This window comes from Somniosus microcephalus, chromosome 15, assembly GCF_052327205.1.
Source record: "Somniosus microcephalus isolate GS21.2 chromosome 15, FLI_Smic_1.0, whole genome shotgun sequence".
Lineage (NCBI taxonomy): Eukaryota > Metazoa > Chordata > Chondrichthyes > Squaliformes > Somniosidae > Somniosus > Somniosus microcephalus.
In genome coordinates, this window is record NC_141001.1 from 72,156,765 (window position 1) to 72,170,816 (window position 14,052).

The 14,052-nt window shown below is 44.7% G+C and overlaps 1 protein-coding gene across 13 annotated transcripts in view; it reads left to right on the forward strand.

Annotated features, from left to right (window-relative positions):
- The first annotated feature begins 9,504 nt into the window (after window positions 1-9,504).
- Window positions 9,505-14,052, forward strand: part of ppp6r3 (protein phosphatase 6, regulatory subunit 3) — a 141,783-nt gene continuing 137,235 nt past the window's right edge. For 3 of the 13 annotated variants that reach the window (XM_086008016.1, XM_086008023.1, XM_086008024.1), the window contains exon 1: window positions 9,525-9,838. The gene's annotated coding sequence lies outside the window, so the exon portion shown is untranslated. Of the gene's footprint in view, window positions 9,839-10,024; window positions 10,112-12,051; window positions 12,160-12,981; window positions 13,105-14,052 lie in introns of those variants that run through there. The other 10 variants (XM_086008018.1, XM_086008020.1, XM_086008013.1 and 7 more) reach the window with 9 other exon arrangements.

The window sequence follows — 14,052 nt, forward strand, 5'->3', positions numbered from 1 at the left end:
CTCTCAGGATGACAGCATTTCTACTCCCACCACTGCCACTCCACCATTGTCCTTGTCATCCAGTTAGCCCAGACTACTGCCGCACATGCTGTGGTGGTGCCAGAGCTGCATGGGTTCGTCCTGCAAGGCCACCGGTCGTCTCCCCAGCTAAAAGTCAGCAGCCTTCCACTGGCCATGCTGCAGCCACTGCGGGAGCACTTCGTAGGAACACTAGAGTAGGAAAAGACAAACAAAAGACAGACACTATGGGAATGCTCAAGGTTGATTAGTTGGCTTAGTTTTTTTTATTTGAATTTGATACATTTATAAATTATGTTTGGAATGTGTGTTGTGTGGTGGCTCGCAGTTCAGCTTTATGCTCAGGAGGATGCTGTGATGTTCCGTGACAGAGGATGGTGAAGTGGTGAGCAATGGGGGATCTGGAGTTTCATTCACTGGAACTGGAGTCTGATGAGGTGGTCACGGGCAGCCCATCCAGAACGGGGGTGTGCTGTCTGCCTCTTTCCTCCCCCTCTGCCTCTTCTTCCTCCTGAGGTGGTTCCGGAGGTGGTCCCGGAATCCGTGGTTTCGAGGGCTGCACGTTCATGATGGCTGAGTTGTGAAGCATGCAGCAGACCACCACAAAATGGGGCACCCCCTCCAGCATGTACTGGAGGGCTCCTCTCAAGTGGTCAAGGCAGCAGAACCATTGCTTTAGCACCCCGATGGTCTGTTGATGATGTCCCTGGTGGCAGCATGGCTGTCATTATATATGAGTGCTGGCCATGAGTGGCGGGGCTGCGGAGGGGAGTCATCAGCCAGTTGCAGAGCGGATAGCCCTTGTCTCCAAATAGGTTTATTGTGGTGGCTGAAAGATTGCTGGCACACTGGACTGGCGCAGGATGAAGGCATCATGACTGCTGCCAGGATACCGGACATTCACCCTCACCATCATGAAGCGCTGGGCGTGGTCGCACAACAACTGCACATTAAAAAGAGAGTGATAGTCTTTGCGGTTACAGAACATCTCAGGATTGATGTGCGGTGTCCGCAAAGCCACGTGTGTGCAGTCGACAGCGCCCTGCCCGTGGGGAAGCCCGCTATCCTGGCAAAGCTACATGTGTGCTCCTCCTGCTTCTCTCTGTTCAGAGAGAAGACAATGAAGTTACTTCTCCTGGAGTAGAGAGCCTCTGTAACTTCCTGGATGCAGCGATGGACAGTGAACTGCGAGATGTTAGCTATGTCTCCTGCTCCAGAATGGAAGGAACCAGTGGCGAAAAAGTTGAGGGCCACAGTGACCTTGAGGGCCACTCACAGACCTGTCTTCGCCTTGCTCTGAGGCTGCATGTCTGGTTGCAGGAGGGGGCAGAGTTCTGTGACCACCGCCTTGTTGAACTGGAGCCTCCTAATACACTGTTCCTAGTTTAAGTGGAGGAAGGGGAAGTGCTCTTGGCCTCCTGCTTAGAGCCCTCCTGCCCCTCCTCTTTCTCCCTCTGTAAAGTCTGTGGGTTATATGGTGAATTAATACACAGACTACAAGAGTAACTTTAACAGGACTTTACTATTCGAAGGTCAGGGCGAATCTGCCCAATAAATCCTTACACAGCACTTATATACCGGTGTGGTCACTCCCGGTATTACAGTATACAGCAGCCAAGATAAAGTAGTGCAACACCTAAAATAGTTCTCTTAAAGGTGGACGGTTACATACACTACAATCCTCCCTTTTTAGCTTACAACATACTTATTCCCCATTAAACATAACATATATCCAACTTCATGTAAAAACAGTTCACAGATGTAGTCTCGGCGGAAACAGTTCACAGATTCAGTCTCTGCGGGAAACAGTTCACAGATTCAGTCTTTGCGGAAAACAGTTCACAGATTCAGTCTCGGTGTAGTCGGTTCACGTTGCTGGAGTGACTCATCCAATAGTCCTTCACTGGACTTAACAGCTTGAACTTCCGTCACTTCTGAACCAGCATTGTTGACTTCTAAAAGCTTGAGTACCTTGAGAAGCTTTTCTACTTCCAAACTGATTTGGCTCCGTACGGAGAGACCACGTGCGTGACCTGGTAGAGGTGATAATGGTTCAGATGGTCATCATCTTCTGCTTCGTCTTTTCCTTTTCTGCTTCTTGGAGACTCTCTGGGCTCCACTGTCAGCTGCCAGCTGCATGCACCGTTCCTCCTTCTCGTCCTCCTTTTTCCGTAGTAGCGCCACCATCTCCCGATGTTCCTTAGACTTTAGGTGATTCTTCATTATCTTTTTGAGACACCACAACGAATTTGTTCGTTACTTTTTTTTTTCCAAAAGTGGCGGTTTCCCGCGCTTGTCTTCTTCCCCGCCCACTTTCAAAATGGCGGTTTCCCGCTTCTGTCTTCTTCCCCGCCTACTGGCGGCTTCCCGCGTTTCTTCCCCTGGCGGGAGGGGTAAGCTTTCCTTCGGGTGACGACCGCTGGCTTTCGGAGTTCGCAGCCTGCGCGCCGGCTTCAGTGCGTTCCTTGTTCCCTTTTCTTGGCCAGCAACCGGCGCTGGGGACAACTCGTTGGCGGCGAACAGTTCCAGCCGCTGGGCAGAATCTCGCTCGGTCTTCCTCGCTCGGTCCCGTTCCCCCTTCACTCGGGCTCTGTCTCTCCCTCAGCGGCTTCCAATCGCGCCTCCCAGCCCTCTCGCAGTCCGGTCCTTTCCTCCCCCGGCTGCGGCTGAGTTCTCCGCGGTTTTATTTATTTTTATATCCAGCCGCTGGGCGGAATCTCGCTCGGTCTCCCTCGCTCGGTCCCGTTCCCCCTTCACTCGGGCTCTGTCTCTCCCTCAGCGGCTTCCAATCGCGCCTCCCAGCCCTCTCGCAGTCCGGTCCTTTCCTCCCCCGGCTGCGGCTGAGTTCTCCGCGGTTTTATTTATTTTTATATCTTCCCGCGCCTTACGATCCCGGTCGCAGCGCCTTGTGGCCTCGGTAGCTGCCCAGCCTTTTTCGCCGGTCGCGGTCTAGCTGTCTCACGACGCTGTTGCGTCTCCCAGCCCGCTTGTAGCCCGGTCTCTCACACCGGCTGCGTTCCCGCTTGTAGCCCGGTCTCTCACACCGGCTGCGTTCCCGCTTGTACCGCGGCTTCCGTGCCCTACGCTGCCCCAGTCTCAGCGCCTCTGGGCCCGACTTCTGTCCGGCTCCTTTCCCCCGACCGTGGTCGAGTTCACCGCCCTTATCCTCCGTTTCTTTTTATTTTCCCCCTACTCACAGTCAACGTGGCCGACTTGCTTCTCTTGGCTGATCGGCTCACTCACCGCCGTGGCAGAAGGGACAATAACAGCCTGTTGCTGATGGAAGGCTTCGTGTCTGAATCCTTCCTTCTTCCTTGCTCTGCAGACTCGAGTCTTCTCTCAGCAGAACGACGAGGGTGGGTGCCTCTTCTCGACGCTCGTTAACTGCTTCGGGTGTGTCGCTGCCGCAGGGTAAGATCGAACCCGTCGTCACTGTAAAGTCTGTGGGTTATATGGTGAATTAATACACAGACTACAAGAGTAACTTTAACAGGACTTTACTATTCGAAGGTCAGGGCGAATCTGCCCAATAAATCCTTACACAGCACTTATATACCGGTGTGGTCACCACCGGTATTACAGTATACAGTAGCCAAGATAAAGTAGTGCAACACCTAAAATAGTTCTCTTAAAGGTGGACGGTTACATACAATAGTTCTCTTAAAGGTAGAAAGGTTACATACACTACACCCTCTGAGCATCTTGTTCTCTTCCACGCTGCCTCCACTCCACCTCCGTCATACTCGAGCACGATGCGGACTGCAAGTCGAGCCCCCATGACTGGGAGCAAGTGGTGTGAGCAGAAGCCTTTAAATAAGAAACAAGGTGTTCTCCACTTGCAGCAACAATCTGTCACTTTAACTAACCAGCAACTTTAACTAACTTTAGAGAGCTTCAAACAGTTGCACAAACTTACGCAGAGCCTGTACAAATCAAAAAACAAGTCAGCTGCAAGTTCTTGATAATCTCTTTAAATAGCGCTGTTCAGGGGGTACTTCCCGCTGCTGAATGCCTGGTAAGCTGGTCGTGATTAGGAGAGGGGGTTAAATGGAGCAGCTATGTCAAAAATGGCAGATTGTGCAATGCTGATTTGACGCACACTCTGACGTCACAATCTGCCTCATCTAAATATCTGTAACCGAGCGCAGGCAATGGCAGCGCTACCGACCTCCCCAAAATGGTGGCCGCTGCGAATCCCATCGGAAGCGGGCGGAAGCGAGGCATCTGCCATTTTTCCCAAAACTGGCCTTAATGGCTGGCGCTAAACCTCCCAATTTCGCAGCCAGAGTCTATTTGGTTAGAATTAAGGAACAATAGAGGCGCTATTACGCCACTGGATGTATACTATAGGCCACCAAATAGTGGGGTGGCGATAGAGGAACAAATTTGCATGTAAACTACAGAAAGCCTAACATCAGCAGTGGGGAAACTTTTAGAGACAATAATCCGAGACAAAATTAATTGACACGTGGAAAAATATGGGCTAATAAATGAAAGTCATCAAAGATTTGTTAAACATAAATCATGTTTGACTAACTTGATCGAGTTCTTTGATAAAGTAACGGAGAGGGTGGATAATGGTAGTGTGGTTGATATTGTGTATATGGATTTTCAAAAGATGTTTGACAAAGTACCACATAATAGACTTGCTAGCAAAATTGAAGCCCATGGGATTAAAGGGATAGTGGCAGCATGGATACAAAATTGGCTAAGGGACAGAAAGCAGAGAGTAGTGGTGAACGGTTGTTTTTCAGACTGGAGGGAAAGATTGGATAGGCTGGGGTTGTTTTCTTTGAAGCAGAGGAGGCTGAGGGGAGACTGAATTGAGGTGTATAAAATTATGAGGGGCCTAGAGTGGATAGAAAGGACCTATTTCCCTTAGCAGAGAGGTCTATAACCAGGGGGCATAGATCTAAAATAATTGGTAAAAGGATTAGAGGGGAGTTGAGGATAACTTTTTTCCACCCAGAGGGTGGTGGGGGTCTGGAATTCACTGCCTGAAAGGGTGGTAGAGGCAGAAACCCTCATCACATTTAAAAAGTACTTGAATATGCACTTGAAGTGCGGTAACCTACAGGGTTACGAATCAAGAGCTGGAAAATGGCATTAAGCTGGATCGCTCTTTTTCGGCTGGCACAGACAAGACGGGCCGAATGGCCTCCTTCTGTGCCATAAATTTCTATGATTATATACAGTGGTATTCCCCAGGGGTCGGTATTAGCTCCACTACTTTTTTTGACAAACATTAATGACCTGGACTTGGGTATACAGGGCATAATTTCAAACTTTTCAAATAATACATATCACAACAACAACAACTTGTATTTATATAGCGCCTTTAACAGAGTAAAACGTCCCAAAGCACTTCACAGGAGTATTATAAGACAAAAAAATTTGACACCGAGCCACATAAGGAGAAATTAGGGCAGATCAGTCAAAGAGGTAGGTGTTAAGGAGCATCTTAAAAAGGAGGAAAGAGAGGCAGAGAGGTTTAGGCAGGGAATTCCAGTGCTTAGGGCCTAGGCAACAGAAGGCACAGCCACCAATGGTTGAGCGACTAAAATCAGGGATGCTCAAGAGGGCAGAATTAGAGGAGTGCAAATCTCAGGGGGGTTGTGGGGCTGTTGGAGATTACAGTGATAGGGAGGGGCAAGGCCATGGAGGGATTTGAAAACAAGGATGAGAATTTTGAAATCGAGGCGTTGTTTAACTGGGAGCCAATGTAGGTCAGCGAGAACAGGGGTGATGGGTGAACAGGACTTGGTGCAAGTTAGGACACTGGCAGCCGAGTTTTGGATAACCTCAAATTTACGTAGGGTAGAACGTGGGAGATCAGCCATGAGTGCGTTGGAACAGTCAAATCTAGAGGTAACAAAGGCATGGATGAGGGTTTCGGCAGCGGATGAGCTGGGGCAAGGGCGGAGACGGGCGATGTTATGGAGATGGAAATAGACGGTCTTAGTTATGCCGCGGATATGTGGTCAGAAGCTCATTTCAGGGTCAAATATATACAAGGTTGGGAACAGTGCAGTTCAGCCTCAGAAATATGTTAGGGAGAGGGATGGAGTCAGTGGCTAGGGGGCTAAAGGGGGGGAGGAGCTAAACACGATCAAAATCACTAAGGAAGTGGTACTCGGTAAAATAATGGGACTCAAGGCGGAAAAATCACCTGGACCTGATGGCTTACATCCTAGGGTCTTGAGGGAAGTGGCGGTAGGGATTGTGGATGCATTGGTAATAATTTTCCAAAACTCCCTGGACTCGGCAAAGGTCCCGGCAGACTGGAAAACTGCTAATGTAACACCCTTATTTAAAAAGGGCAGTAGACAGAAGGCTGGAAACTATAGACCGGTTAGCCTAACATCTGTGGTAGGTAAAATTTTGGAGTCCATTATTAAGGAGACAGTAACAGGACATTTGGATAATCATAATTTAATAGGGCAAAGTCAGCATGGTTTTATGAAGGGGAAGTCATGTTTGACAAATTTGCTGCAGTTCTTTGAGGAAGTAACGTATAGGGTGGATAAAGGGGAACCAGTGGACGTAGTGTATTTAGACTTCCAAAAGGCATTTGACAAGGTGCCACACAAAAGATTATTGCTTAAGATAAAAAGTCACGGGATTGGGGGTAATATTCTGGCATGGATAGAGGATTGGCTATCTAACAGAAGGCAGAGAGTTGGGATAAATGGTTCATTCTCAGACTGGCAATCAGTAACTAGTGGTGTTCCGCAGGGGTCAGTGCTGGGTCCCCAATTCTTTACAATCTATATTAATGATTTGGAGGAGGGGACCGAGTGTAACATATCAAAGTTTGCAGATGATACTAAGATGGGAGGGAAAGTGGTGAGTGAGGAGGACATAAAAAACCTGCAAGGGGACATCGACAGGCTAAGTAAGTGGGCAGAGATTTGGCAGATGGAATACAATACTGGAAAGTGTGAGGTTATGCACTTTGGCAGGAAAAATCGTAGAGCAAGTTATTATCTTAATGGCAAGAAACTGGAAAGTATTGAAGTACAAAGGGATCTGGGGGTCCTGGTGCACAAAACTCAAAAGGTTAGTATGCAGGTGCAGTAAGTGATTAAGAAGGCCAATGGAATGTTGGCTTTCATTGCTAGGGGGATAGAATATAAAAATAGGGAGGTACTGCTTCAGTTGTACAAGGTATTGGCGAGACCGCACCTGGAATACTGCGTACAGTTTTGGTGTCCATACTTAAGAAAGGACATACTTGTTCTCGAGTCCGTACAAAGAAGGTTCACTCGGTTAATCCCGGGGATGAGGGGATGGACATATGAGGAGAGGTTGAGTAGATTGGGACTCTACTCGTTGGAGTTCAGAAGAATGAGAGGCGATCTTATTGAAACATATAAGATTGTGAAGGGGTTGGATCGGGTGGATGCGGGGAAGATGTTCCCGATGATGGGTGAAACTAGAACTAGGGGGCATAGTCTTAGAATAAGGGGCTGCTCTTTCAAAACTGAGATGAGGAGGAACTACTTCAGAGGGTGGTAGGTCCATGGAGTATGCTGCCCCAAAAAGCTGTAGAAGCTACATCATTACATAAATTTAAAACAGAAATAGACAGTTTCCTAGAAGTAAAGGGAATTAAGGGTTACGGGGAGCGGGCAGGAATTTGGACATGAGTCTAGGTTCGGATCGGTCATGGCCCTGTGGGTAGCGGAGCGGACCCAGGGACCGTGTAGCCTGATCCTGCTCCTATTGCGTGTGTCTAATTCTGTTAGATTCAGGAGATGGTTCTGTGATAGTGGATTGGCGGTTAGGATCAGATCAGCCATGATCTTATTGAATGGCGGAGCAGGCTCGAGGGGCCGATTGGCCTACTCCTGCTCCTATTTCTTATGTTCTAGGTAACTCAGAAAAGTAGTAAACAATGAAGAGGATAGCAGCAGACTTTGGGAGCACAGACACATGGCAGATTAAATTTAATGCAGAGAAGTGTGAAGGAATACATTTTGGTAGGAAAAATTAGAAAAGGGAATGATGTAAAAAGACTACTGAGCACTTGGTTTGAGTATAAAACAAGGCTTTAATCAACTGTTTCAAAACCATGAGATTTCTAGTTACATCACTAGTTCCTGGTTACAGAAACATCCTAAGCAAGCTGGGCCCATGCCTGAGTATTTATACACCTTGGACGGCGCCACCAGCTGGCCTCCCAGTGTTAGTTCATGAGTCATGATAAGATTCACGACAGGGAATATGAACTAAATGGTACAATTTTAGAGGGGATGCAGGAACAGAGTGATCTGAGGGTGTATGTACACAAATCTTTGAAGGTGGCTGGACAAGTTGAGAAGGCTGTTAAAACGTATATGGGACCGTTGGCTTTATTAATAGAGGAATAGAGTACAAACGCAAGGAAGTTATGCTAAACCTTTCTACAACACTGGTTAAGCCTCAGCTGGAGTATTGTGTTCATTTCTGGGCACCACATTTTAGGAAGGATATCAAGGTGTTGGAGAGGGTGCAGAAGAGATTTACTAGAATGGTACCAGGGATGAGGGATTTGTTATGTGGAGCGACTGGGTAAGCTAGGGTTGTTCTCCTTAGAGCAGAGATGGTCAAGAGGAAATTTGATAGTGGTGTTCAAAATCAGGAACCGTTTTGAAAGAGTAACTAAGGAGAAACTGTTTACAGTGGCAGAGGGGTCAGTAACCAGAGGACACAGATTTAAGGTAATTGGCAAAAGAACCAGAGGTGATATGAAGACACATTTTTGTTACACAAGTTGTTGCACTGCCTGAAAGGGTGGTAGAAATAAATTCAATAGTAATATTCAACAGGAATTGGATAAATATTTTGAGGAAAAAAACGGCTACGGGGAAAGAGCAGGGGAATGGGACTAATTGGATAACTCTGCCAGAGCCAGCACAGACATGGTAGGTCGAACGGCTCCTTCTGTGCTATATCATTCTATGATTTTATTAAAACAAACAGCTTAGGAAAGACACTGGTATGACAGAAGTGTTTCTCAAAATTCAAAATGGTCAGATTTGCAAAGCAGCCTCTTACAGGAACTAAACTTGTTCACAAAAAAACTACCCACGGTGGCATCGCGCCTTTAAACCAGGACTGCTGTCCCGTTTGAAAAGTGTTAATTTATGACGCTCTCCTGTTTTCATTTTCGCTCTGCTCGGGCAGTCAGCTGTGTTTAAAGATTTCGTTATTTCTCTTCCTGAAATATCACCCCTTCTCGCCACCTCCCTTGGCTTTCGCCAAAATAAACTTCCAGCATATTTCTTGATTGACGTCTACTCCGCCCATTGACAGTCTGCGGCCGCTGTGCAGCCATTTTCAACAGCAACCGGACAGGGCCTGAGGGGCGGGGTCTCGCCGCGGCTCAAGCGCACGTTTTTGATTGGACGGCCTCGATTCGTTCCTGACTGAAGTCTTTCAGTTTTGATTGAGAACGTCAGCGGGAAGGTTCCCCCCGCCGATTGGTCGCTTCTCCGGGTTTTGGCGGAAGAACGCTCGGATCTCCTGGTTCGAAAGGGGCGGGGAGGTGGAGGCGCCGCTTGATTGACAGGTTCGGTTTGCTTCGGCGCAGAGGGTGCTGGGATTGTCAAAACAAGCCGCATCCGTCCGCTCGGAGGCTTGACCCGCACAGGCGAAGGCGCCATCTTGGAAACTCGGGCTTGTTGCTGTGCTTTCCCGCCGAGCTCGCTACATATATAGATCTATATTTTTAAATTAAGTAAATACTTTATTTCACCGCCCTCTCTTTTTACGTTATTCTCGATAATAACTTCTCTCGCTTTAATAACTACGCATAATAGATTTATGAAACCGTTGGGTACGTATCAATGTAATGCTTCTCACTGTATTTTATTTCACAGATAAGGAAGAAGGGAGGAGGGGAGTTTGTGCTGCGACCGGGCCCTGTTGCTTGTGTTTTAGCTTCTGTAACTGCAGAGCGGAGGTTGTTGCTGTCCCACTAATGCCGCCACCCCCCCCCCCCTCCCTTTCTGTTGTTGGGAAAGCCTAATGGGCAGAAGCTCTCGTATAGAAGGAGTGTTTTTAAAAAAAAAAAGTATTTTGGTCTAGCTGCTTTCTAATACATTTATCGGTAAGTGGTAGATTGATTCATTTCTGAGTTTTGCTCATTGTAGAGGGATGGTTGAGATTGACTGTCAAAACATAGTCTGTGCTTATGACAACAGTACAGGTTTGACACCATACAAAATTCATATCTAAGCAATTGCTGTACTTTATCATTATTTTTGTAGCTGTATATTTTGTTTTAATTTACAAGTTGTAGCAAATTGAAATGGATAATTTTTGGTTCTCTGAAATAATCAGTTATATAATTAGGAAATTGTCTTTCTGGTAAAAATACTGCAGACTAACTTTTAAGTGTGTGGTGGTAGAAAAAGCACTTTATAAGACATTAAATTATGAGTTGATCTAGATTTGCTGTGTCATGCTATTTTAAAGTTTTAAGTTTGGAATTTTGAATGGAGCTCTGGCTTTTGAGAATATTTTCTTGTCTGGCTGCTTTACCAAGTTTAATATCTAATGTTTAAAAATGATCAGCCCTTTGATGTATATATATTTCTTATGCTCCCTTGTAATGCATGTTCAATAGACAACACCATTATGCAGTCATGAATATTAAACTATGCTGTCTACTCTTAATTGCCAATTTGTTCAAAACTCATCATAGATTAGGAATACATAATTAAATTATGTCCACTTGTCTGAGAAAATGAAATCTGAGGCCCACCATTCACAGAATCACAGAATCCCCACAGTGCAGATAGAGGCCATTTCGGCCCATCGAGCCTGCACCGACACATATCCCACCCGATCCCCGTAACCCCTACACCAACACATATCCCACCCTATCCCCGTAACCCCACGTATTTAATCCCCCTAACACTAAGGGTCAATTTATCATAGCCAATCAACCTAACTCGCACATCTTTGGACTGTGGGAGGAAACCGGAGCACCCGGAGGAAACCCACGCAAACACGAGGAGAATGTGCAAACTCCACACAGACATTGTTTTGTATTAGAGCATCATGGTGCATTCATTAGATGTAATGCAGGTTTCAGTTTGTTTCGGGGAATAATTGTGACTCGCAAATGCTTTAAGTCGTGGGAACTAAATTTGATGTGTAACATCGTGGAAAGTGTGAAATCATTGATTAAGACTGAGAATTTTCTGCCACAAAGTAAGTACAGTACAAACTTCCCAGACCCAAAGCAATTCCAACTGTCCATGAAGATCCACCCATAATGTGGTCTAGTTCAGTTACATGTTGGTTTTGGTATGAAAAGTGGATCCGGTGCCGAGCCCAATGAGTTGGACTATGTTTCCATTGGCTTACTGGTGAGTTTGACTTTTCTACTCCCCCCTCTGTCAACTCCCTCGCCACAGATAATGTGATGGGTTTCTCCAAGGTATGTAGATTATATACCATCTGCTACAGCTTCCTATAAATTGTGAGCAGAATGTAGGAATGACATGATGTGTGATGCACATTTTTGAAGCCTGAGTGGTCAGTATAACCTGACTGACATGATTGAAATTATATTGAATACTCTTCAATAGCAGTACTAGAATAGAGATTGCATGGGGATCAGACCTTTTCTTGCACACTTGCTATAACCAACTACGATAAAGTGAGGCTTCAGGTCTTGCATCATGGAATGCCTCTTAAACATAATGGGTGGAAGAGCACATTTCTAGAGAATTTAATGAGGAAAGGGTAACCCGTGAGCTGATGGTTTTAATTTCATCTTTGGGTTCGGATACTCATCCTTGTGTTTTTTTTGCTGGAGCTGATTTGACTGAATTGCAGCTCTGTGTTTGCTGTACATATTTATATCACATATATATTATATATATGAAAGGGTGCTACCTGTGATTTGTTTTCTGGGTTTTGAGTGTTGTTCCTGGAATAATTTTCAGTTGTTTGCCTGCAAACCTCATTTGTGGACCGTTCACTTTTGTCTGGTATGGTATTTTGTTCTGACCCCTTCTATCATGCTTTGTATTTCAGAGCTCCCAAGTCTAAACCGTGGATTGGGTGAAAGCAAAATAATGCTTTGATTCACTGACCTTTGGACTTGCAGCCTTATTGTTGAAAATCACTACGTGCCCTATCTCGGTACAGAAACAGCTTTTTACGTCGAAACTGAAATAAGAGATTTTCAAAATGTCTAGCAGTGGTATTCTTGCTTAATTTCTATATCAGAGTTTAATGAGGTTTTTTTTTGGCTTACTTGGACAGTTGGTGTTTGAATAGAACCTAGTTTGTAATGTTCTATAATTGCTGATGTCTTGCTCCTGCATGTACACATTCTGAATACCATATTCACAGGATTATTTTAAAACTATTTGAGCTCTAATAGTTTAGTACTTTTATATACTAACAAACATATATAGTTTAAATTGGGTGTCTGGATTTCAAAACCAAAAACTTGAGTTACTTAAGTTATATAATTTGATATTTAATAGAAACTGAATTCTATCTACTGAACTTGAACTGTGGTACTGATTGTAAATGTTAATGTATCATCTTGTTTATGATTACCTGATTCACAACTTTCTACTGAAATATTATTACATTACTAAAATAGGATGAGTCAAAGCTATTAACACTAGCATTCAGAAACTGACCTTCAACACGTAGGTCCCAGAAACTATCATTCCATCAAGATGGAGCGGTGAGTTAAGAGCAGGAAAGTGTTCTATTTTTTCCCCCTTCTCAGAAATCTTTGACTCCATGTTGAGGTACAGTATCAAGCCACTTGCTGGTGCTATGGTCAAATGTGAATGTTGATGGTAAGGATTGCAAGGCTATTCCACTGAATGCGTGTCACAGCTGCGCCTGATCCAGTCCTCGCCCAACATCCATGTGTGCATTTCTAGCAGGGTTCATTGGGTAGTAATCAGGATCTGATATTTCTCTTTTCCTCCTTTAACACAGACAAGGACAATTGTAGATTCATTACCACCTCCCCAGCTTTGATCAACTAGCTCAACCTACGCTGGTGATTGAACGTGTGACATTCCTGGTCTTTATAGCACAGCTACTTACTAGATAAACTTGGTGAGCAATCAGGGAACCAAGTACTCTCATTTTTATTTTTTGGAGCAGATAACTCTCTTCCCTGGTCAGAGAATTTACATTTTGCTTATTTCTCTGTCTGGATCCAAAATATTAGGTATCCTGGATGGTGTAATAAGGTTTAAATAGAATTGTGTATTTAAAAAAAAAAAAAATATATATATATTTAAAACTATAATTTTCTTCCTTTTTAGTGTCTTAGAACAATTTTGAGTGGTGGCCTATTGTTCTGCACTTCTATTTCACTGCCAACCTTTCTTCAAATCCCCACCTCTATCCTAAGTAACATTTGTGAAAGTTAACTTCTTAATGGAATTTTTCATTTCTCAGTGAAAATTAGTGTTATTCCTTGTAAACGAGTTGAATAGATCAGTAGTGTCTGTCTAATCCCCTACATTGCTCTCCTCAGCTAGAAGGGAGTTTAAAAAAAAAATAAAAACACTTTCAACTCGGACAGCATTGTCTTGCGTTAGCCACTAGCCACATGTGGCTAATTGGGAATCCAGATGTGGGTAATGACATTTTTGATTAGCAAATAGAAAATAAGCAATAGATGTGTCATTGGCATGTGATATTCATTTACATGGCGCATGCATGTGTACTTTTGTGCATTTGCTGGTAAAATGGCAAGCAGTGAGGAAATGTTTTTTGATCAGAGTGTTCTTTACTTCCTTGGTTACTGAATGGTAGCTGTTTAAGTAAATATACACGTGAAGTACATTTACGTATGTGTTCTACAATTTTAGTGCATGTGGTTAAAATGGCGTTTGACTAGCCGCACCTGTAGTTATGGCGTGATTTCTATTGGATAACACTGAAGTAGGAAGTAAATTGATACTAACTTAGGAATTGTAAACATTTCTATAATTTTTTTTGCTTCTCAAAATAAATGCCGTACCTACCAATTTTGGAATCCTTCCACTTTCCATT